The sequence below is a fragment of the Staurois parvus genome, unplaced genomic scaffold (assembly GCF_062004578.1).
Source record: "Staurois parvus isolate SC_StPar_1 unplaced genomic scaffold, SC_StPar_1.0 ptg001352l, whole genome shotgun sequence".
NCBI classification, from domain to species: domain Eukaryota; kingdom Metazoa; phylum Chordata; class Amphibia; order Anura; family Ranidae; genus Staurois; species Staurois parvus.
Genome location: NW_028319148.1, coordinates 359,473 through 381,741, shown reverse-complemented (window position 1 = coordinate 381,741; position 22,269 = coordinate 359,473). Strand labels below are relative to the sequence as shown.

Here is a 22,269-nt window from a genome sequence, read left to right as displayed (position 1 = left end):
TCCGCGCTTGGCCTTCTTTTCTACAACCTATTAAACACACAGCAATAATGACTCTTTTGCTAAGGACGCCAATGAATTACGTCTGAGCCACTGGCTAAACTCGGGTCACTCCTTGACTAACAGGGTCTCCCCGAATGGGATCCCCAAAACAAACAGGCAGCACTTCAAACTTGTCCGTCTACTGTCAGCGCTCATACGTTTCACCCAGCAGCAGGCTCCCAAAGCACACAGAGAGCAGGAGAGAGAACCCTGAGCACCAGTCAACTGGCATATACAAAAGCCCACGGACAGCTAAGATTCATACTCAGGTCTGGCTACAAGGTAACATGGGCACCTAGGACTGTTAGCTTTCTCCCACCCAAAACTTTGCAATGCCTCAAGGCTCCAAGATCCACAACAATACCTGTTTCAGGTTCTCAGATAACAAAAAGACAGTTTACTCCACATCAGCCGCCACAAGCCCTTGAGGCCCTCAGCATGCATATGTCAGCACCCTAGGGAAAACCTATCATCCGTCCATGGTTCTGCCAGCCAGTGCCTCGCATAGCCTTCCCCTGTGCTCAGACCTTTGGGAGGGAGCCTAGTTTTCCAGCACGTCACAGTCCATCCAGCATTCCCTTGCTAGCTCCCTGGCCCGTGTTCTACATAAAATGGAAAGCCTTGCAAAGCCAGAAAGCGCCTTGTGACCCTTTCATTGCTCCCTTCCTTCTGAGCCCTCCACCGTACTGGAGAATGGGAGGCGTTTGGCCAAAAGGTCATACCTCAAGGACTCTGGTGCCAATTTGTGGCCAGAGTCTCCCTTTCCACTATTGAATGGTTCCTCCCTGCAGGAGTTAGAGCCTGGATGGAGTATGCTTCTTGATGTTCTTCCCCATTCATTTCCTGGGACAAGGCTGCTCCCAGGCCCATATCGAAGGTGTTGGTCTCGAGGTGAAATTGTTGACTAAATTTGGGGGTGGGCAACACTGGTCGTTTACACTATACTAACTTAAGCTGTTGAAAAGCTCTCTGTGCCTTTTCATTGCATTTGAAGGTGGTGTACCTGGCCCCTTTGCTTAGAAGCATAAATGGAGCTGCAATTGCAGCAGAGTTCATCCCAAAGCTCCCATAGCGTGGTCCAGTTGTTAGGGTGGCTGTGTTTGTTTTTATTGGTAACCTTGTCGCGAGGCAGGTTGTAATTGCTTGATTGTTGCCTATGAGAGGCTTTGTGAGCCTGCGTCCAACGGTGTGACCCAGATCTCCAGCTTCCTCCAGGCCAGTGGGCAAGCTATAAGGGAATGTGCGCGAGGGTGATCTGGAGGTGGGTGTCCCCTGGGTCGGCCGGCAGTAGCCCAAGACGTGTAAAGACGATGTGAAAGTGGGCTAAGCAGACGGCCATGAAAATCAACATGACCCCGACGTGATTTGAACACGCAACCTTCTGATCTGGAGTCAGACGCGCTACCGTTGCGCCACGAGGTCTCTGACATGCCTTGGGGGCATTTTTTGCCTGCTCTTGTGTCATTGCTTCTGTGGCTGCCCAAAGAATTCCTCACAGCCCAGATAGTCCTGTGCCAGCTTTAGCGGGCCCACCCTCAGCAAGCTTGGGCCGGTTAGCTCAGTTGGTTAGAGCGTGGTGCTAATAACGCCAAGGGCGTGGGTTCGATCCCCGTACGGGCCAGTCTGCTTTTCTTTCAATAGCATCCCACTAAGGTGGCTTTCCATGCCCATCCGCGCTTGGCCTTCTTTTCTACAACCTATTAAACACACAGCAATAATGACTCTTTTGCTAAGGACGCCAATGAATTACGTCTGAGCCACTGGCAAAACTCGGGTCACTCCTTGACTAACAGGGTCTCCCCGAATGGGATCCCCAAAACAAACAGGCAGCACTTCAAACTTGTCCGTCTACTGTCAGCGCTCAAACGTTTCACCCGGCAGCAGGCTCCCAAAGCACACAGAGAGCAGGAGAGAGAACCCTGAGCACCAGTCAACTGGCATATACAAAAGCCCACGGACAGCTAAGATTCATACTCAGGTCTGGCTACAAGGTAACATGGGCACCTAGGACTGTTAGCTTTCTCCCACCAAAAACCTTGCAATGCCTCAGGGCTCCAAGATCCACAACAATACCTGTTTCAGGTTCTCAGATAACAAAAAGACAGTTTACTCCACATCAGCCGCCACAAGCCCTTGAGGCCCTCAGCATGCATATGTCAGCACCCTAGGGAAAACCTATCATCCGTCCATGGTTCTGCCAGCCAGTGCCTCGCATAGCCTTCCCCTGTGCTCAGACCTTTGGGAGGGAGCCTAGTTTTCCAGCACGTCACAGTCCATCCAGCATTCCCTTGCTAGCTCCCTGGCCCGTGTTCTACATAAAATGGAAAGCCTTGCAAAGCCAGAAAGCGCCTTGTGACCCTTTCATTGCTCCCTTCCTTCTGAGCCCTCCACCGTACTGGAGAATGGGAGGCGTTTGGCCAAAAGGTCATACCTCAAGGACTCTGGTGCCAATTTGTGGCCAGAGTCTCCCTTTCCACTATTGAATGGTTCCTCCCTGCAGGAGTTAGAGCCTGGATGGAGTATGCTTCTTGATGTTCTTCCCCATTCATTTCCTGGGACAAGGCTGCTCCCAGGCCCATATCGAAGGTGTTGGTCTCGAGGTGAAATTGTTGACTAAATTTGGGGGTGGGCAACACTGGTCGTTTACACTATACTAACTTAAGCTGTTGAAAAGCTCTCTGTGCCTTTTCATTGCATTTGAAGGTGGTGTACCTGGCCCCTTTGCTTAGAAGTATAAATGGAGCTGCAATTGCAGCAGAGTTCATCCCAAAGCTCCCATAGCGTGGTCCAGTTGTTAGGGTGGCTGTGTTTGTTTTTATTGGTAACCTTGTCGCGAGGCAGGTTGTAATTGCTTGATTGTTGCCTATGAGAGGCTTTGTGAGCCTGCGTCCAACGGTGTGACCCAGATCTCCAGCTTCCTCCAGGCCAGTGGGCAAGCTATAAGGGAATGTGCGCGAGGGTGATCTGGAGGTGGGTGTCCCCTGGGTCGGCCGGCAGTAGCCCAAGACGTGTAAAGACCCTGTGAAAGTGGGCTAAGCAGACGGCCATGAAAATCAACATGACCCCGACGTGATTTGAACACGCAACCTTCTGATCTGGAGTCAGACGCGCTACCGTTGCGCCACGAGGTCTCCGACATGCCTCAGGGGCATTTTTTGCCTGCTCTTGTGTCATTGCTTCTGTGGCTGCCCAAAGAATTCCTCACAGCCCAGATAGTCCTGTGCCAGCTTTAGCGGGCCCACCCTCAGCAAGCTTGGGCCGGTTAGCTCAGTTGGTTAGAGCGTGGTGCTAATAACGCCAAGGTCGCGGGTTCGATCCCCGTACGGGCCAGTCTGCTTTTCTTTCAATAGCATCCCACTAAGGTGGCTTTCCATGCCCATCCGCGCTTGGCCTTCTTTTCTACAACCTATTAAACACACAGCAATAATGACTCTTTTGCTAAGGACGCCAATGAATTACGTCTGAGCCACTGGCTAAACTCGGGTCACTCCTTGACTAACAGGGTCTCCCCGAATGGGATCCCCAAAACAAACAGGCAGCACTTCAAACTTGTCCGTCTACTGTCAGCGCTCAAACGTTTCACCCGGTAGCAGGCTCCCAAAGCACACAGAGAGCAGGAGAGAGAACCCTGAGCACCAGTCAACTGGCATATACAAAAGCCCACGGACAGCTAAGATTCATACTCAGGTCTGGCTACAAGGTAACATGGGCACCTAGGACTGTTAGCTTTCTCCCACCCAAAACTTTGCAATGCCTCAAGGCTCCAAGATCCACAACAATACCTGTTTCAGGTTCTCAGATAACAAAAAGACAGTTTACTCCACATCAGCCGCCACAAGCCCTTGAGGCCCTCAGCATGCATATGTCAGCAACCTAGGGAAAACCTATCATCCGTCCATGGTTCTGCCAGCCAGTGCCTCGCATAGCCTTCCCCTGTGCTCAGACCTTTGGGAGGGAGCCTAGTTTTCCAGCACGTCACAGTCCATCCAGCATTCCCTTGCTAGCTCCCTGGCCCGTGTTCTACATAAAATGGAAAGCCTTGCAAAGCCAGAAAGTGCCTTGTGACCCTTTCATTGCTCCCTTCCTTCTGAGCCCTCCACCGTACTGGAGAATGGGAGGCGTTTGGCCAAAAGGTCATACCTCAAGGACTCTGGTGCCAATTTGTGGCCAGAGTCTCCCTTTCCACTATTGAATGGTTCCTCCCTGCAGGAGTTAGAGCCTGGATGGAGTATGCTTCTTGATGTTCTTCCCCATTCATTTCCTGGGACAAGGCTGCTCCCAGGCCCATATCGAAGGTGTTGGTCTCGAGGTGAAATTGTCGACTAAATTTGGGGGTGGGCAACACTGGTCGTTTACACTATACTAACTTAAGCTGTTGAAAAGCTCTCTGTGCCTTTTCATTGCATTTGAAGGTGGTGTACCTGGCCCCTTTGCTTAGAAGCATAAATGGAGCTGCAATTGCAGCAGAGTTCATCCCAAAGCTCCCATAGCGTGGTCCAGTTGTTAGGGTGGCTGTGTTTGTTTTTATTGGTAACCTTGTCGCGAGGCAGGTTGTAATTGCTTGATTGTTGCCTATGAGAGGCTTTGTGAGCCTGCGTCCAACGGTGTGACCCAGATCTCCAGCTTCCTCCAGGCCAGTGGGCAAGCTATAAGGGAATGTGCGCGAGGGTGATCTGGAGGTGGGTGTCCCCTGGGTCGGCCGGCAGTAGCCCAAGACGTGTAAAGACCCTGTGAAAGTGGGCTAAGCAGACGGCCATGAAAATCAACATGACCCCGACGTGATTTGAACACGCAACCTTCTGATCTGGAGTCAGACGCGCTACCGTTGCGCCACGAGGTCTCTGACATGGGTTGGGACATTTTTGGCTGCTCTTGTGTCATTGCTTCTGTGGCTGCCCAAAGAATTCCTCACAGCCCAGATAGTCCTGTGCCAGCTTTAGCGGGCCCACCCTCAGCAAGCTTGGGCCGGTTAGCTCAGTTGGTTAGAGCGTGGTGCTAATAATGCCAAGGTCGCGGGTTCGATCCCCGTACGGGCCAGTCTGCTTTTCTTTCAATAGCATCCCACTAAGGTGGCTTTCCATGCCCATCCGCGCTTGGCCTTCTTTTCTACAACCTATTAAACACACAGCAATAATGACTCTTTTGCTAAGGACGCCAATGAATTACGTCTGAGCCACTGGCTAAACTCTGGTCACTCCTTGACTAACAGGGTCTCCCCGAATGGGATCCCCAAAACAAACAGGCAGCACTTCAAACTTGTCCGTCTACTGTCAGCGCTCAAACGTTTCACCCGGCAGCAGGCTCCCAAAGCACACAGAGAGCAGGAGAGAGAACCCTGAGCACCAGTCAACTGGCATATACAAAAGCCCACGGACAGCTAAGATTCATACTCAGGTCTGGCTACAAGGTAACATGGGCACCTAGGACTGTTAGCTTTCTCCCACCCAAAACTTTGCAATGCCTCAAGGCTCCAAGATCCACAACAATACCTGTTTCAGGTTCTCAGATAACAAAAAGACAGTTTACTCCACATCAGCCGCCACAAGCCCTTGAGGCCCTCAGCATGCATATGTCAGCACCCTAGGGAAAACCTATCATCCGTCCATGGTTCTGCCAGCCAGTGCCTCGCATAGCCTTCCCCTGTGCTCAGACCTTTGGGAGGGAGCCTAGTTTTCCAGCACGTCACAGTCCATCCAGCATTCCCTTGCTAGCTCCTTGGCCCGTGTTCTACATAAAATGGAAAGCCTTGCAAAGCCAGAAAGCGCCTTGTGACCCTTTCATTGCTCCCTTCCTTCTGAGCCCTCCACCGTACTGGAGAATGGGAGGCGTTTGGCCAAAAGGTCATACCTCAAGGACTCTGGTGCCAATTTGTGGCCAGAGTCTCCCTTTCCACTATTGAATGGTTCCTCCCTGCAGGAGTTAGAGCCTGGATGGAGTATGCTTCTTGATGTTCTTCCCCATTCATTTCCTGGGACAAGGCTGCTCCCAGGCCCATATCGAAGGTGTTGGTCTCGAGGTGAAATTGTCGACTAAATTTGGGGGTGGGCAACACTGGTCGTTTACACTATACTAACTTAAGCTGTTGAAAAGCTCTCTGTGCCTTTTCATTGCATTTGAAGGTGGTGTACCTGGCCCCTTTGCTTAGAAGCATAAATGGAGCTGCAATTGCAGCAGAGTTCATCCCAAAGCTCCCATAGCGTGGTCCAGTTGTTAGGGTGGCTGTGTTTGTTTTTATTGGTAACCTTGTCGCGAGGCAGGTTGTAATTGCTTGATTGTTGCCTATGAGAGGCTTTGTGAGCCTGCGTCCAACGGTGTGACCCAGATCTCCAGCTTCCTCCAGGCCAGTGGGCAAGCTATAAGGGAATGTGCGCGAGGGTGATTTGGAGGTGGGTGTCCCCTTGGTCGGCCGGCAGTAGCCCAAGACGTGTAAAGACCCTGTGAAAGTGGGCTAAGCAGACGGCCATGAAAATCAACATGACCCTGACGTGATTTGAACACGCGACCTTCTGATCTGGAGTCAGACGCGCTACCATTGCGCCACGAGGTCTCTGACATGCCTTGGGGACATTTTTTGGCTGCTCTTGTGTCATTGCTTCTGTGGCTGCCCAAAGAATTCCTCACAGCCCAGATAGTCCTGTGCCAGCTTTAGCGGGCCCACCCTCAGCAAGCTTGGGCCGGTTAGCTCAGTTGGTTAGAGCGTGGTGCTAATAACGCCAAGGTCACGGGTTTGATCCCCGTACGGGCCAGTGTGCTTTTCTTTCAATAGCATCCCACTAAGGTGGCTTTCCATGCCCATCCGCGCTTGGCCTTCTTTTCTACAACCTATTAAACACACAGCAATAATGACTCTTTTGCTAAGGACGCCAATGAATTACGTCTGAGCCACTGGCTAAACTCGGGTCACTCCTTGACTAACAGGGTCTCCCCGAATGGGATCCCCAAAACAAACAGGCAGCACTTCAAACTTGTCCGTCTACTGTCAGCGCTCAAACGTTTCACCCGGCAGCAGGCTCCCAAAGCACACAGAGAGCAGGAGAGAGAACCCTGAGCACCAGTCAACTGGCATATACAAAAGCCCACGGACAGCTAAGATTCATACTCAGGTCTGGCTACAAGGTAACATGGGCACCTAGGACTGTTAGCTTTCTCCCACCCAAAACTTTGCAATGCCTCAAGGCTCCAAGATCCACAACAATACCTGTTTCAGGTTCTCAGATAACAAAAAGACAGTTTACTCCACATCAGCCGCCACAAGCCCTTGAGGCCCTCAGCATGCATATGTCAGCACCCTAGGGAAAACCTATCATCCGTCCATGGTTCTGCCAGCCAGTGCCTCGCATAGCCTTCCCCTGTGCTCAGGCCTTTGGGAGGGAGCCTAGTTTTCCAGCACGTCACAGTCCATCCAGCATTCCCTTGCTAGCTCCCTGGCCCGTGTTCTACATAAAATGGAAAGCCTTGCAAAGCCAGAAAGCGCCTTGTGACCCTTTCATTGCTCCCTTCCTTCTGAGCCCTCCACCGTACTGGAGAATGGGAGGCGTTTGGCCAAAAGGTCATACCTCAAGGACTCTGGTGCCAATTTGTGGCCAGAGTCTCCCTTTCCACTATTGAATGGTTCCTCCCTGCAGGAGTTAGAGCCTGGATGGAGTATGCTTCTTGATGTTCTTCCCCATTCATTTCCTGGGACAAGGCTGCTCCCAGGCCCATATCGAAGGTGTTGGTCTCGAGGTGAAATTGTCGACTAAATTTGGGGGTGGGCAACACTGGTCGTTTACACTATACTAACTTAAGCTGTTGAAAAGCTCTCTGTGCCTTTTCATTGCATTTGAAGGTGGTGTACCTGGCCCCTTTGCTTAGAAGCATAAATGGAGCTGCAATTGCAGCAGAGTTCATCCCAAAGCTCCCATAGCGTGGTCCAGTTGTTAGGGTGGCTGTGTTTGTTTTTATTGGTAACCTTGTCGCGAGGCAGGTTGTAATTGCTTGATTGTTGCCTATGAGAGGCTTTGTGAGCCTGCGTCCAACGGTGTGACCCAGATCTCCAGCTTCCTCCAGGCCAGTGGGCAAGCTATAAGGGAATGTGCGCGAGGGTGATCTGGAGGTGGGTGTCCCCTTGGTCGGCCGGCAGTAGCCCAAGACGTGTAAAGACCCTGTGAAAGTGGGCTAAGCAGACGGCCATGAAAATCAACATGACCCCGACGTGATTTGAACACGCAACCTTCTGATCTGGAGTCAGACGCGCTACCGTTGCGCCACGAGGTCTCTGACATGCCTCGGGGGCATTTTTTGCCTGCTCTTGTGTCATTGCTTCTGTGGCTGCCCAAAGAATTCCTCACAGCCCAGATAGTCCTGTGCCAGCTTTAGCGGGCCCACCCTCAGCAAGCTTGGGCCGGTTAGCTCAGTTGGTTAGAGCGTGGTGCTAATAACGCCAAGGTCGCGGGTTCGATCCCCGTACGGGCCAGTCTGCTTTTCTTTCAATAGCATCCCACTAAGGTGGCTTTCCATGCCCATCCGCGCTTGGCCTTCTTTTCTACAACCTATTAAACACACAGCAATAATGACTCTTTTGCTAAGGACGCCAATGAATTACGTCTGAGCCACTGGCTAAACTCGGGTCACTCCTTGACTAACAGGGTCTCCCCGAATGGGATCCCCAAAACAAACAGGCAGCACTTCAAACTTGTCCGTCTACTGTCAGCGCTCAAACGTTTCACCCGGCAGCAGGCTCCCAAAGCACACAGAGAGCAGGAGAGAGAACCCTGAGCACCAGTCAACTGGCATATACAAAAGCCCACGGACAGCTAAGATTCATACTCAGGTCTGGCTACAAGGTAACATGGGCACCTAGGACTGTTAGCTTTCTCCCACCCAAAACTTTGCAATGCCTCAAGGCTCCAAGATCCACAACAATACCTGTTTCAGGTTCTCAGATAACAAAAAGACAGTTTACTCCACATCAGCCGCCACAAGCCCTTGAGGCCCTCAGCATGCATATGTCAGCACCCTAGGGAAAACCTATCATCCGTCCATGGTTCTGCCAGCCAGTGCCTCGCATAGCCTTCCCCTGTGCTCAGGCCTTTGGGAGGGAGCCTAGTTTTCCAGCACGTCACAGTCCATCCAGCATTCCCTTGCTAGCTCCCTGGCCCGTGTTCTACATAAAATGGAAAGCCTTGCAAAGCCAGAAAGCGCCTTGTGACCCTTTCATTGCTCCCTTCCTTCTGAGCCCTCCACCGTACTGGAGAATGGGAGGCGTTTGGCCAAAAGGTCATACCTCAAGGACTCTGGTGCCAATTTGTGGCCAGAGTCTCCCTTTCCACTATTGAATGGTTCCTCCCTGCAGGAGTTAGAGCCTGGATGGAGTATGCTTCTTGATGTTCTTCCCCATTCATTTCCTGGGACAAGGCTGCTCCCAGGCCCATATCGAAGGTGTTGGTCTCGAGGTGAAATTGTCGACTAAATTTGGGGGTGGGCAACACTGGTCGTTTACACTATACTAACTTAAGCTGTTGAAAAGCTCTCTGTGCCTTTTCATTGCATTTGAAGGTGGTGTACCTGGCCCCTTTGCTTAGAAGCATAAATGGAGCTGCAATTGCAGCAGAGTTCATCCCAAAGCTCCCATAGCGTGGTCCAGTTGTTAGGGTGGCTGTGTTTGTTTTTATTGGTAACCTTGTCGCGAGGCAGGTTGTAATTGCTTGATTGTTGCCTATGAGAGGCTTTGTGAGCCTGCGTCCAACGGTGTGACCCAGATCTCCAGCTTCCTCCAGGCCAGTGGGCAAGCTATAAGGGAATGTGCGCGAGGGTGATCTGGAGGTGAGTGTCCCCTGGGTCGGCCGGCAGTAGCCCAAGACGTGTAAAGAGCCTGTGAAAGTGGGCTAAGCAGACGGCCATGAAAATCAACATGACCCCGACGTGATTTGAACACGCAACCTTCTGATCTGGAGTCAGACGCGCTACCGTTGCGCCACGAGGTCTCTGACATGGGTCGGGGACATTTTTGCCTGCTCTTGTGTCATTGCTTCTGTGGCTGCCCAAAGAATTCCTCACAGCCCAGATAGTCCTGTGCCAGCTTTAGCGGGCCCACCCTCAGCAAGCTTGGGCCGGTTAGCTCAGTTGGTTAGAGCGTGGTGCTAATAACGCCAAGGTCGCGGGTTCGATCCCCGTACGGGCCAGTCTGCTTTTCTTTCAATAGCATCCCACTAAGGTGGCTTTCCATGCCCATCCGCGCTTGGCCTTCTTTTCTACAACCTATTAAACACACAGCAATAATGACTCTTTTGCTAAGGACGCCAATGAATTACGTCTGAGCCACTGGCTAAACTCGGGTCACTCCTTGACTAACAGGGTCTCCCCGAATGGGATCCCCAAAACAAACAGGCAGCACTTCAAACTTGTCCGTCTACTGTCAGCGCTCAAACGTTTCACCCGACAGCAGGCTCCCAAAGCACACAGAGAGCAGGAGAGAGAACCCTGAGCACCAGTCAACTGGCATATACAAAAGCCCACGGACAGCTAAGATTCATACTCAGGTCTGGCTACAAGGTAACATGGGCACCTAGGACTGTTAGCTTTCTCCCACCCAAAACTTTGCAATGCCTCAAGGCTCCAAGATCCACAACAATACCTGTTTCAGGTTCTCAGATAACAAAAAGACAGTTTACTCCACATCAGCCGCCACAAGCCCTTGAGGCCCTCAGCATGCATATGCCAGCACCCTAGGGAAAACCTATCATCCGTCCATGGTTCTGCCAGCCAGTGCCTCGCATAGCCTTCCCCTGTGCTTAGACCTTTGGGAGGGAGCCTAGTTTTCCAGCACGTCACAGTCCATCCAGCATTCCCTTGCTAGCTCCCTGGCCCGTGTTCTACATAAAATGGAAAGCCTTGCAAAGCCAGAAAGCGCCTTGTGACCCTTTCATTGCTCCCTTCCTTCTGAGCCCTCCACCGTACTGGAGAATGGGAGGCGTTTGGCCAAAAGGTCATACCTCAAGGACTCTGGTGCCAATTTGTGGCCAGAGTCTCCCTTTCCACTATTGAATGGTTCCTCCCTGCAGGAGTTAGAGCCTGGATGGAGTATGCTTCTTGATGTTCTTCCCCATTCATTTCCTGGGACAAGGCTGCTCCCAGGCCCATATCGAAGGTGTTGGTCTCGAGGTGAAATTGTCGACTAAATTTGGGGGTGGGCAACACTGGTCGTTTACACTATACTAACTTAAGCTGTTGAAAAGCTCTCTGTGCCTTTTCATTGCATTTGAAGGTGGTGTACCTGGCCCCTTTGCTTAGAAGCATAAATGGAGCTGCAATTGCAGCAGAGTTCATCCCAAAGCTCCCATAGCGTGGTCCAGTTGTTAGGGTGGCTGTGTTTGTTTTTATTGGTAACCTTGTCGCGAGGCAGGTTGTAATTGCTTGATTGTTGCCTATGAGAGGCTTTGTGAGCCTGCGTCCAACGGTGTGACCCAGATCTCCAGCTTCCTCCAGGCCAGTGGGCAAGCTATAAGGGAATGTGCGCGAGGGTGATCTGGAGGTGGGTGTCCCCTTGGTCGGCCGGCAGTAGCCCAAGACGTGTAAAGACCCTGTGAAAGTGGGCTAAGCAGACGGCCATGAAAATCAACATGACCCCGACGTGATTTGAACACGCAACCTTCTGATCTGGAGTCAGACGCGCTACCGTTGCGCCACGAGGTCTCTGACATGCCTCGGGGGCATTTTTTGCCTGCTCTTGTGTCATTGCTTCTGTGGCTGCCCAAAGAATTCCTCACAGCCCAGATAGTCCTGTGCCAGCTTTAGCGGGCCCACCCTCAGCAAGCTTGGGCCGGTTAGCTCAGTTGGTTAGAGCGTGGTGCTAATAACGCCAAGGTCGTGGGTTCGATCCCCGTACGGGCCAGTGTGCTTTTCTTTCAATAGCATCCCACTAAGGTGGCTTTCCATGCCCATCCGCGCTTGGCCTTCTTTTCTACAACCTATTAAACACACAGCAATAATGACTCTTTTGCTAAGGACGCCAATGAATTACGTCTGAGCCACTGGCTAAACTCGGGTCACTCCTTGACTAACAGGGTCTCCCCGAATGGGATCCCCAAAACAAACAGGCAGCACTTCAAACTTGTCCGTCTACTGTCAGCGCTCAAACGTTTCACCCGGCAGCAGGCTCCCAAAGCACACAGAGAGCAGGAGAGAGAACCCTGAGCACCAGTCAACTGGCATATACAAAAGCCCACGGACAGCTAAGATTCATACTCAGGTCTGGCTACAAGGTAACATGGGCACCTAGGACTGTTAGCTTTCTCCCACCCAAAACTTTGCAATGCCTCAAGGCTCCAAGATCCACAACAATACCTGTTTCAGGTTCTCAGATAACAAAAAGACAGTTTACTCCACATCAGCCGCCACAAGCCCTTGAGGCCCTCAGCATGCATATGTCAGCACCCTAGGGAAAACCTATCATCCGTCCATGGTTCTGCCAGCCAGTGCCTCGCATAGCCTTCCCCTGTGCTCAGGCCTTTGGGAGGGAGCCTAGTTTTCCAGCACGTCACAGTCCATCCAGCATTCCCTTGCTAGCTCCCTGGCCCGTGTTCTACATAAAATGGAAAGCCTTGCAAAGCCAGAAAGCGCCTTGTGACCCTTTCATTGCTCCCTTCCTTCTGAGCCCTCCACCGTACTGGAGAATGGGAGGCGTTTGGCCAAAAGGTCATACCTCAAGGACTCTGGTGCCAATTTGTGGCCAGAGTCTCCCTTTCCACTATTGAATGGTTCCTCCCTGCAGGAGTTAGAGCCTGGATGGAGTATGCTTCTTGATGTTCTTCCCCATTCATTTCCTGGGACAAGGCTGCTCCCAGGCCCATATCGAAGGTGTTGGTCTCGAGGTGAAATTGTCGACTAAATTTGGGGGTGGGCAACACTGGTCGTTTACACTATACTAACTTAAGCTGTTGAAAAGCTCTCTGTGCCTTTTCATTGCATTTGAAGGTGGTGTACCTGGCCCCTTTGCTTAGAAGCATAAATGGAGCTGCAGTTGCAGCAGAGTTCATCCCAAAGCTCCCATAGCGTGGTCCAGTTGTTAGGGTGGCTGTGTTTGTTTTTATTGGTAACCTTGTCGCGAGGCAGGTTGTAATTGCTTGATTGTTGCCTATGAGAGGCTTTGTGAGCCTGCGTCCAACGGTGTGACCCAGATCTCCAGCTTCCTCCAGGCCAGTGGGCAAGCTATAAGGGAATGTGCGCGAGGGTGATCTGGAGGTGGGTGTCCCCTTGGTCGGCCGGCAGTAGCCCAAGACGTGTAAAGACCCTGTGAAAGTGGGCTAAGCAGACGGCCATGAAAATCAACATGACCCCGACGTGATTTGAACACGCAACCTTCTGATCTGGAGTCAGACGCGCTACCGTTGCGCCACGAGGTCTCTGACATGGGTCGGGGACATTTTTGGCTGCTCTTGTGTCATTGCTTCTGTGGCTGCCCAAAGAATTCCTCACAGCCCAGATAGTCCTGTGCCAGCTTTAGCGGGCCCACCCTCAGCAAGCTTGGGCCGGTTAGCTCAGTTGGTTAGAGCGTGGTGCTAATAACGCCAAGGTCGCGGGTTCGATCCCCGTACGGGCCAGTCTGCTTTTCTTTCAATAGCATCCCACTGAGGTGGCTTTCCATGCCCATCCGCGCTTGGCCTTCTTTTCTACAACCTATTAAACACACAGCAATAATGACTCTTTTGCTAAGGACGCCAATGAATTACGTCTGAGCCACTGGCTAAACTCGGGTCACTCCTTGACTAACAGGGTCTCCCCGAATGGGATCCCCAAAACAAACAGGCAGCACTTCAAACTTGTCCGTCTACTGTCAGCGCTCATACCTTTCACCCAGCAGCAGGCTCCCAAAGCACACAGAGAGCAGGAGAGAGAACCCTGAGCACCAGTCAACTGGCATATACAAAAGCCCACGGACAGCTAAGATTCATACTCAGGTCTGGCTACAAGGTAACATGGGCACCTAGGACTGTTAGCTTTCTCCCACCCAAAACTTTGCAATGCCTCAAGGCTCCAAGATCCACAACAATACCTGTTTCAGGTTCTCAGATAACAAAAAGACAGTTTACTCCACATCAGCCGCCACAAGCCCTTGAGGCCCTCAGCATGCATATGTCAGCACCCTAGGGAAAACCTATCATCCGTCCATGGTTCTGCCAGCCAGTGCCTCGCATAGCCTTCCCCTGTGCTCAGACCTTTGGGAGGGAGCCTAGTTTTCCAGCACGTCACAGTCCATCCAGCATTCCCTTGCTAGCTCCCTGGCCCGTGTTCTACATAAAATGGAAAGCCTTGCAAAGCCAGAAAGCGCCTTGTGACCCTTTCATTGCTCCCTTCCTTCTGAGCCCTCCACCGTACTGGAGAATGGGAGGCGTTTGGCCAAAAGGTCATACCTCAAGGACTCTGGTGCCAATTTGTGGCCAGAGTCTCCCTTTCCACTATTGAATGGTTCCTCCCTGCAGGAGTTAGAGCCTGGATGGAGTATGCTTCTTGATGTTCTTCCCCATTCATTTCCTGGGACAAGGCTGCTCCCAGGCCCATATCGAAGGTGTTGGTCTCGAGGTGAAATTGTCGACTAAATTTGGGGGTGGGCAACACTGGTCGTTTACACTATACTAACTTAAGCTGTTGAAAAGCTCTCTGTGCCTTTTCATTGCATTTGAAGGTGGTGTACCTGGCCCCTTTGCTTAGAAGCATAAATGGAGCTGCAATTGCAGCAGAGTTCATCCCAAAGCTCCCATAGCGTGGTCCAGTTGTTAGGGTGGCTGTGTTTGTTTTTATTGGTAACCTTGTCGCGAGGCAGGTTGTAATTGCTTGATTGTTGCCTATGAGAGGCTTTGTGAGCCTGCGTCCAACGGTGTGACCCAGATCTCCAGCTTCCTCCAGGCCAGTGGGCAAGCTATAAGGGAATGTGCGCGAGGGTGATCTGGAGGTGGGTGTCCCCTTGGTCGGCCGGCAGTAGCCCAAGACGTGTAAAGACCCTGTGAAAGTGGGCTAAGCAGACGGCCATGAAAATCAACATGACCCCGACGTGATTTGAACACGCAACCTTCTGATCTGGAGTCAGACGCGCTACCGTTGCGCCACGAGGTCTCTGACATGCCTCGGGGGCATTTTTTGCCTGCTCTTGTGTCATTGCTTCTGTGGCTGCCCAAAGAATTCCTCACAGCCCAGATAGTCCTGTGCCAGCTTTAGCGGGCCCACCCTCAGCAAGCTTGGGCCGGTTAGCTCAGTTGGTTAGAGCGTGGTGCTAATAACACCAAGGTCGCGGGTTCGATCCCCGTATGGGCCAGTCTGCTTTTCTTTCAATAGCATCCCACTAAGGTGGCTTTCCATGCCCATCCGCGCTTGGCCTTCTTTTCTACAACCTATTAAACACACAGCAATAATGACTCTTTTGCTAAGGACGCCAATGAATTACGTCTGAGCCACTGGCTAAACTCGGGTCACTCCTTGACTAACAGGGTCTCCCCGAATGGGATCCCCAAAACAAACAGGCAGCACTTCAAACTTGTCCGTCTACTGTCAGCGCTCAAACGTTTCACCCGGCAGCAGGCTCCCAAAGCACACAGAGAGCAGGAGAGAGAACCCTGAGCACCAGTCAACTGGCATATACAAAAGCCCACGGACAGCTAAGATTCATACTCAGGTCTGGCTACAAGGTAACATGGGCACCTAGGACTGTTAGCTTTCTCCCACCCAAAACTTTGCAATGCCTCAAGGCTCCAAGATCCACAACAATACCTGTTTCAGGTTCTCAGATAACAAAAAGACAGTTTACTCCACATCAGCCGCCACAAGCCCTTGAGGCCCTCAGCATGCATATGTCAGCACCCTAGGGAAAACCTATCATCCGTCCATGGTTCTGCCAGCCAGTGCCTCGCATAGCCTTCCCCTGTGCTCAGGCCTTTGGGAGGGAGCCTAGTTTTCCAGCACGTCACAGTCCATCCAGCATTCCCTTGCTAGCTCCCTGGCCCGTGTTCTACATAAAATGGAAAGCCTTGCAAAGCCAGAAAGCGCCTTGTGACCCTTTCATTGCTCCCTTCCTTCTGAGCCCTCCACCGTACTGGAGAATGGGAGGCGTTTGGCCAAAAGGTCATACCTCAAGGACTCTGGTGCCAATTTGTGGCCAGAGTCTCCCTTTCCACTATTGAATGGTTCCTCCCTGCAGGAGTTAGAGCCTGGATGGAGTATGCTTCTTGATGTCTTCCCCATTCATTTCCTGGGACAAGGCTGCTCCCAGGCCCATATCGAAGGTGTTGGTCTCGAGGTGAAATTGTCGACTAAATTTGGGGGTGGGCAACACTGGTCGTTTACACTATACTAACTTAAGCTGTTGAAAAGCTCTCTGTGCCTTTTCATTGCATTTGAAGGTGGTGTACCTGGCCCCTTTGCTTAGAAGCATAAATGGAGCTGCAATTGCAGCAGAGTTCATCCCAAAGCTCCCATAGCGTGGTCCAGTTGTTAGGGTGGCTGTGTTTGTTTTTATTGGTAACCTTGTCGCGAGGCAGGTTGTAATTGCTTGATTGTTGCCTATGAGAGGCTTTGTGAGCCTGCGTCCAACGGTGTGACCCAGATCTCCAGCTTCCTCCAGGCCAGTGGGCAAGCTATAAGGGAATGTGCGCGAGGGTGATCTGGAGGTGGGTGTCCCCTTGGTCGGCCGGCAGTAGCCCAAGACGTGTAAAGACCCTGTGAAAGTGGGCTAAGCAGACGGCCATGAAAATCAACATGACCCCGACGTGATTTGAACACGCAACCTTCTGATCTGGAGTCAGACGCGCTACCGTTGCGCCACGAGGTCTCTGACATGCCTCGGGGGCATTTTTTGCCTGCTCTTGTGTCATTGCTTCTGTGGCTGCCCAAAGAATTCCTCACAGCCCAGATAGTCCTGTGCCAGCTTTAGCGGGCCCACCCTCAGCAAGCTTGGGCCGGTTAGCTCAGTTGGTTAGAGCGTGGTGCTAATAACGCCAAGGTCGCGGGTTCGATCCCCGTACGGGCCAGTCTGCTTTTCTTTCAATAGCATCCCACTAAGGTGGCTTTCCATGCCCATCCGCGCTTGGCCTTCTTTTCTACAACCTATTAAACACACAGCAATAATGACTCTTTTGCTAAGGACGCCAATGAATTACGTCTGAGCCACTGGCTAAACTCGGGTCACTCCTTGACTAACAGGGTCTCCCCGAATGGGATCCCCAAAACAAACAGGCAGCACTTCAAACTTGTCCGTCTACTGTCAGCGCTCAAACGTTTCACCCGGCAGCAGGCTCCCAAAGCACACAGAGAGCAGGAGAGAGAACCCTGAGCACCAGTCAACTGGCATATACAAAAGCCCACGGACAGCTAAGATTCATACTCAGGTCTGGCTACAAGGTAACATGGGCACCTAGGACTGTTAGCTTTCTCCCACCCAAAACTTTGCAATGCCTCAAGGCTCCAAGATCCACAACAATACCTGTTTCAGGTTCTCAGATAACAAAAAGACAGTTTACTCCACATCAGCCGCCACAAGCCCTTGAGGCCCTCAGCATGCATATGTCAGCACCCTAGGGAAAACCTATCATCCGTCCATGGTTCTGCCAGCCAGTGCCTCGCATAGCCTTCCCCTGTGCTCAGGCCTTTGGGAGGGAGCCTAGTTTTCCAGCACGTCACAGTCCATCCAGCATTCCCTTGCTAGCTCCCTGGCCCGTGTTCTACATAAAATGGAAAGCCTTGCAAAGCCAGAAAGCGCCTTGTGACCCTTTCATTGCTCCCTTCCTTCTGAGCCCTCCACCGTACTGGAGAATGGGAGGCGTTTGGCCAAAAGGTCATACCTCAAGGACTCTGGTGCCAATTTGTGGCCAGAGTCTCCCTTTCCACTATTGAATGGTTCCTCCCTGCAGGAGTTAGAGCCTGGATGGAGTATGCTTCTTGATGTTCTTCCCCATTCATTTCCTGGGACAAGGCTGCTCCCAGGCCCATATCGAAGGTGTTGGTCTCGAGGTGAAATTGTCGACTAAATTTGGGGGTGGGCAACACTGGTCGTTTACACTATACTAACTTAAGCTGTTGAAAAGCTCTCTGTGCCTTTTCATTGCATTTGAAGGTGGTGTACCTGGCCCCTTTGCTTAGAAGCATAAATGGAGCTGCAATTGCAGCAGAGTTCATCCCAAAGCTCCCATAGCGTGGTCCAGTTGTTAGGGTGGCTGTGTTTGTTTTTATTGGTAACCTTGTCGCGAGGCAGGTTGTAATTGCTTGATTGTTGCCTATGAGAGGCTTTGTGAGCCTGCGTCCAACGGTGTGACCCAGATCTCCAGCTTCCTCCAGGCCAGTGGGCAAGCTATAAGGGAATGTGCGCGAGGGTGATCTGGAGGTGAGTGTCCCCTGGGTCGGCCGGCAGTAGCCCAAGACGTGTAAAGAGCCTGTGAAAGTGGGCTAAGCAGACGGCCATGAAAATCAACATGACCCCGACGTGATTTGAACACGCAACCTTCTGATCTGGAGTCAGACGCGCTACCGTTGCGCCACGAGGTCTCTGACATGGGTCGGGGACATTTTTGCCTGCTCTTGTGTCATTGCTTCTGTGGCTGCCCAAAGAATTCCTCACAGCCCAGATAGTCCTGTGCCAGCTTTAGCGGGCCCACCCTCAGCAAGCTTGGGCCGGTTAGCTCAGTTGGTTAGAGCGTGGTGCTAATAACGCCAAGGTCGCGGGTTCGATCCCCGTACGGGCCAGTCTGCTTTTCTTTCAATAGCATCCCACTAAGGTGGCTTTCCATGCCCATCCGCGCTTGGCCTTCTTTTCTACAACCTATTAAACACACAGCAATAATGACTCTTTTGCTAAGGACGCCAATGAATTACGTCTGAGCCACTGGCTAAACTCGGGTCACTCCTTGACTAACAGGGTCTCCCCGAATGGGATCCCCAAAACAAACAGGCAGCACTTCAAACTTGTCCGTCTACTGTCAGCGCTCAAACGTTTCACCCGACAGCAGGCTCCCAAAGCACACAGAGAGCAGGAGAGAGAACCCTGAGCACCAGTCAACTGGCATATACAAAAGCCCACGGACAGCTAAGATTCATACTCAGGTCTGGCTACAAGGTAACATGGGCACCTAGGACTGTTAGCTTTCTCCCACCCAAAACTTTGCAATGCCTCAAGGCTCCAAGATCCACAACAATACCTGTTTCAGGTTCTCAGATAACAAAAAGACAGTTTACTCCACATCAGCCGCCACAAGCCCTTGAGGCCCTCAGCATGCATATGCCAGCACCCTAGGGAAAACCTATCATCCGTCCATGGTTCTGCCAGCCAGTGCCTCGCATAGCCTTCCCCTGTGCTTAGACCTTTGGGAGGGAGCCTAGTTTTCCAGCACGTCACAGTCCATCCAGCATTCCCTTGCTAGCTCCCTGGCCCGTGTTCTACATAAAATGGAAAGCCTTGCAAAGCCAGAAAGCGCCTTGTGACCCTTTCATTGCTCCCTTCCTTCTGAGCCCTCCACCGTACTGGAGAATGGGAGGCGTTTGGCCAAAAGGTCATACCTCAAGGACTCTGGTGCCAATTTGTGGCCAGAGTCTCCCTTTCCACTATTGAATGGTTCCTCCCTGCAGGAGTTAGAGCCTGGATGGAGTATGCTTCTTGATGTTCTTCCCCATTCATTTCCTGGGACAAGGCTGCTCCCAGGCCCATATCGAAGGTGTTGGTCTCGAGGTGAAATTGTCGACTAAATTTGGGGGTGGGCAACACTGGTCGTTTACACTATACTAACTTAAGCTGTTGAAAAGCTCTCTGTGCCTTTTCATTGCATTTGAAGGTGGTGTACCTGGCCCCTTTGCTTAGAAGCATAAATGGAGCTGCAATTGCAGCAGAGTTCATCCCAAAGCTCCCATAGCGTGGTCCAGTTGTTAGGGTGGCTGTGTTTGTTTTTATTGGTAACCTTGTCGCGAGGCAGGTTGTAATTGCTTGATTGTTGCCTATGAGAGGCTTTGTGAGCCTGCGTCCAACGGTGTGACCCAGATCTCCAGCTTCCTCCAGGCCAGTGGGCAAGCTATAAGGGAATGTGCGCGAGGGTGATCTGGAGGTGGGTGTCCCCTTGGTCGGCCGGCAGTAGCCCAAGACGTGTAAAGACCCTGTGAAAGTGGGCTAAGCAGACGGCCATGAAAATCAACATGACCCCGACGTGATTTGAACACGCAACCTTCTGATCTGGAGTCAGACGCGCTACCGTTGCGCCACGAGGTCTCTGACATGCCTCGGGGGCATTTTTTGCCTGCTCTTGTGTCATTGCTTCTGTGGCTGCCCAAAGAATTCCTCACAGCCCAGATAGTCCTGTGCCAGCTTTAGCGGGCCCACCCTCAGCAAGCTTGGGCCGGTTAGCTCAGTTGGTTAGAGCGTGGTGCTAATAACGCCAAGGTCGTGGGTTCGATCCCCGTACGGGCCAGTGTGCTTTTCTTTCAATAGCATCCCACTAAGGTGGCTTTCCATGCCCATCCGCGCTTGGCCTTCTTTTCTACAACCTATTAAACACACAGCAATAATGACTCTTTTGCTAAGGACGCCAATGAATTACGTCTGAGCCACTGTCTAAACTCGGGTCACTCCTTGACTAACAGGGTCTCCCCGAATGGGATCCCCAAAACAAACAGGCAGCACTTCAAACTTGTCCGTCTACTGTCAGCGCTCAAACGTTTCACCCGGCAGCAGGCTCCCAAAGCACACAGAGAGCAGGAGAGAGAACCCTGAGCACCAGTCAACTGGCATATACAAAAGCCCACGGACAGCTAAGATTCATACTCAGGTCTGGCTACAAGGTAACATGGGCACCTAGGACTGTTAGCTTTCTCCCACCCAAAACTTTGCAATGCCTCAAGGCTCCAAGATCCACAACAATACCTGTTTCAGGTTCTCAGATAACAAAAAGACAGTTTACTCCACATCAGCCGCCACAAGCCCTTGAGGCCCTCAGCATGCATATGTCAGCACCCTAGGGAAAACCTATCATCCGTCCATGGTTCTGCCAGCCAGTGCCTCGCATAGCCTTCCCCTGTGCTCAGGCCTTTGGGAGGGAGCCTAGTTTTCCAGCACGTCACAGTCCATCCAGCATTCCCTTGCTAGCTCCCTGGCCCGTGTTCTACATAAAATGGAAAGCCTTGCAAAGCCAGAAAGCGCCTTGTGACCCTTTCATTGCTCCCTTCCTTCTGAGCCCTCCACCGTACTGGAGAATGGGAGGCGTTTGGCCAAAAGGTCATACCTCAAGGACTCTGGTGCCAATTTGTGGCCAGAGTCTCCCTTTCCACTATTGAATGGTTCCTCCCTGCAGGAGTTAGAGCCTGGATGGAGTATGCTTCTTGATGTTCTTCCCCATTCATTTCCTGGGACAAGGCTGCTCCCAGGCCCATATCGAAGGTGTTGGTCTCGAGGTGAAATTGTCGACTAAATTTGGGGGTGGGCAACACTGGTCGTTTACACTATACTAACTTAAGCTGTTGAAAAGCTCTCTGTGCCTTTTCATTGCATTTGAAGGTGGTGTACCTGGCCCCTTTGCTTAGAAGCATAAATGGAGCTGCAATTGCAGCAGAGTTCATCCCAAAGCTCCCATAGCGTGGTCCAGTTGTTAGGGTGGCTGTGTTTGTTTTTATTGGTAACCTTGTCGCGAGGCAGGTTGTAATTGCTTGATTGTTGCCTATGAGAGGCTTTGTGAGCCTGCGTCCAACGGTGTGACCCAGATCTCCAGCTTCCTCCAGGCCAGTGGGCAAGCTATAAGGGAATGTGCGCGAGGGTGATCTGGAGGTGAGTGTCCCCTGGGTCGGCCGGCAGTAGCCCAAGACGTGTAAAGACCCTGTGAAAGTGGGCTAAGCAGACGGCCATGAAAATCAACATGACCCTGACGTGATTTGAACACGCAACCTTCTGATCTGGAGTCAGACGCGCTACCGTTGCGCCACGAGGTCTCTGACATGGGTCGGGGACATTTTTGCCTGCTCTTGTGTCATTGCTTCTGTGGCTGCCCAAAGAATTCCTCACAGCCCAGATAGTCCTGTGCCAGCTTTAGCGGGCCCACCCTCAGCAAGCTTGGGCCGGTTAGCTCAGTTGGTTAGAGCGTGGTGCTAATAACGCCAAGGTCGCGGGTTCGATCCCCGTACGGGCCAGTCTGCTTTTCTTTCAATAGCATCCCACTAAGGTGGCTTTCCATGCCCATCCGCGCTTGGCCTTCTTTTCTACAACCTATTAAACACACAGCAATAATGACTCTTTTG

At 51.8% G+C, this 22,269-nt stretch overlaps 26 non-coding genes across 26 annotated transcripts; 13 read left to right on the top strand and 13 right to left on the bottom strand.

Moving 5' to 3' along the window:
- Positions 1–1,389: 1,389 nt before the first annotated feature.
- TRNAW-CCA (transfer RNA tryptophan (anticodon CCA)) lies at positions 1,390–1,461 on the bottom strand. The gene has a single exon. It is a non-coding gene; the product is annotated as a tRNA-Trp (tRNA).
- Positions 1,462–1,586: 125 nt separating this feature from the next.
- Positions 1,587–1,660, top strand: TRNAI-AAU (transfer RNA isoleucine (anticodon AAU)). Its single transcript has one exon. It is a non-coding gene; the product is annotated as a tRNA-Ile (tRNA).
- A 1,438-nt stretch (positions 1,661–3,098) lies between these two features.
- Positions 3,099–3,170, bottom strand: TRNAW-CCA (transfer RNA tryptophan (anticodon CCA)). Its single transcript has one exon. It is a non-coding gene; the product is annotated as a tRNA-Trp (tRNA).
- Positions 3,171–3,295: 125 nt separating this feature from the next.
- Positions 3,296–3,369, top strand: TRNAI-AAU (transfer RNA isoleucine (anticodon AAU)). Its single transcript has one exon. It is a non-coding gene; the product is annotated as a tRNA-Ile (tRNA).
- Positions 3,370–4,807: 1,438 nt separating this feature from the next.
- On the bottom strand, positions 4,808–4,879 carry TRNAW-CCA (transfer RNA tryptophan (anticodon CCA)). Its single transcript has one exon. It is a non-coding gene; the product is annotated as a tRNA-Trp (tRNA).
- A 123-nt stretch (positions 4,880–5,002) lies between these two features.
- TRNAI-AAU (transfer RNA isoleucine (anticodon AAU)) lies at positions 5,003–5,076 on the top strand. The gene has a single exon. It is a non-coding gene; the product is annotated as a tRNA-Ile (tRNA).
- Positions 5,077–6,514: 1,438 nt separating this feature from the next.
- Positions 6,515–6,586, bottom strand: TRNAW-CCA (transfer RNA tryptophan (anticodon CCA)). Its single transcript has one exon. It is a non-coding gene; the product is annotated as a tRNA-Trp (tRNA).
- Positions 6,587–6,711: 125 nt separating this feature from the next.
- Positions 6,712–6,785, top strand: TRNAI-AAU (transfer RNA isoleucine (anticodon AAU)). Its single transcript has one exon. It is a non-coding gene; the product is annotated as a tRNA-Ile (tRNA).
- Positions 6,786–8,223: 1,438 nt separating this feature from the next.
- Positions 8,224–8,295, bottom strand: TRNAW-CCA (transfer RNA tryptophan (anticodon CCA)). Its single transcript has one exon. It is a non-coding gene; the product is annotated as a tRNA-Trp (tRNA).
- Positions 8,296–8,420: 125 nt separating this feature from the next.
- TRNAI-AAU (transfer RNA isoleucine (anticodon AAU)) lies at positions 8,421–8,494 on the top strand. The gene has a single exon. It is a non-coding gene; the product is annotated as a tRNA-Ile (tRNA).
- Positions 8,495–9,932: 1,438 nt separating this feature from the next.
- On the bottom strand, positions 9,933–10,004 carry TRNAW-CCA (transfer RNA tryptophan (anticodon CCA)). The gene has a single exon. It is a non-coding gene; the product is annotated as a tRNA-Trp (tRNA).
- Positions 10,005–10,128: 124 nt separating this feature from the next.
- TRNAI-AAU (transfer RNA isoleucine (anticodon AAU)) lies at positions 10,129–10,202 on the top strand. Its single transcript has one exon. It is a non-coding gene; the product is annotated as a tRNA-Ile (tRNA).
- Positions 10,203–11,640: 1,438 nt separating this feature from the next.
- Positions 11,641–11,712, bottom strand: TRNAW-CCA (transfer RNA tryptophan (anticodon CCA)). Its single transcript has one exon. It is a non-coding gene; the product is annotated as a tRNA-Trp (tRNA).
- Positions 11,713–11,837: 125 nt separating this feature from the next.
- Positions 11,838–11,911, top strand: TRNAI-AAU (transfer RNA isoleucine (anticodon AAU)). The gene has a single exon. It is a non-coding gene; the product is annotated as a tRNA-Ile (tRNA).
- Positions 11,912–13,349: 1,438 nt separating this feature from the next.
- On the bottom strand, positions 13,350–13,421 carry TRNAW-CCA (transfer RNA tryptophan (anticodon CCA)). The gene has a single exon. It is a non-coding gene; the product is annotated as a tRNA-Trp (tRNA).
- A 124-nt stretch (positions 13,422–13,545) lies between these two features.
- On the top strand, positions 13,546–13,619 carry TRNAI-AAU (transfer RNA isoleucine (anticodon AAU)). Its single transcript has one exon. It is a non-coding gene; the product is annotated as a tRNA-Ile (tRNA).
- Positions 13,620–15,057: 1,438 nt separating this feature from the next.
- Positions 15,058–15,129, bottom strand: TRNAW-CCA (transfer RNA tryptophan (anticodon CCA)). The gene has a single exon. It is a non-coding gene; the product is annotated as a tRNA-Trp (tRNA).
- Positions 15,130–15,254: 125 nt separating this feature from the next.
- TRNAI-AAU (transfer RNA isoleucine (anticodon AAU)) lies at positions 15,255–15,328 on the top strand. The gene has a single exon. It is a non-coding gene; the product is annotated as a tRNA-Ile (tRNA).
- Positions 15,329–16,765: 1,437 nt separating this feature from the next.
- On the bottom strand, positions 16,766–16,837 carry TRNAW-CCA (transfer RNA tryptophan (anticodon CCA)). The gene has a single exon. It is a non-coding gene; the product is annotated as a tRNA-Trp (tRNA).
- Positions 16,838–16,962: 125 nt separating this feature from the next.
- Positions 16,963–17,036, top strand: TRNAI-AAU (transfer RNA isoleucine (anticodon AAU)). Its single transcript has one exon. It is a non-coding gene; the product is annotated as a tRNA-Ile (tRNA).
- Positions 17,037–18,474: 1,438 nt separating this feature from the next.
- On the bottom strand, positions 18,475–18,546 carry TRNAW-CCA (transfer RNA tryptophan (anticodon CCA)). Its single transcript has one exon. It is a non-coding gene; the product is annotated as a tRNA-Trp (tRNA).
- A 124-nt stretch (positions 18,547–18,670) lies between these two features.
- Positions 18,671–18,744, top strand: TRNAI-AAU (transfer RNA isoleucine (anticodon AAU)). Its single transcript has one exon. It is a non-coding gene; the product is annotated as a tRNA-Ile (tRNA).
- Positions 18,745–20,182: 1,438 nt separating this feature from the next.
- TRNAW-CCA (transfer RNA tryptophan (anticodon CCA)) lies at positions 20,183–20,254 on the bottom strand. Its single transcript has one exon. It is a non-coding gene; the product is annotated as a tRNA-Trp (tRNA).
- A 125-nt stretch (positions 20,255–20,379) lies between these two features.
- TRNAI-AAU (transfer RNA isoleucine (anticodon AAU)) lies at positions 20,380–20,453 on the top strand. The gene has a single exon. It is a non-coding gene; the product is annotated as a tRNA-Ile (tRNA).
- A 1,438-nt stretch (positions 20,454–21,891) lies between these two features.
- Positions 21,892–21,963, bottom strand: TRNAW-CCA (transfer RNA tryptophan (anticodon CCA)). The gene has a single exon. It is a non-coding gene; the product is annotated as a tRNA-Trp (tRNA).
- Positions 21,964–22,087: 124 nt separating this feature from the next.
- Positions 22,088–22,161, top strand: TRNAI-AAU (transfer RNA isoleucine (anticodon AAU)). The gene has a single exon. It is a non-coding gene; the product is annotated as a tRNA-Ile (tRNA).
- Positions 22,162–22,269: the final 108 nt, after the last annotated feature.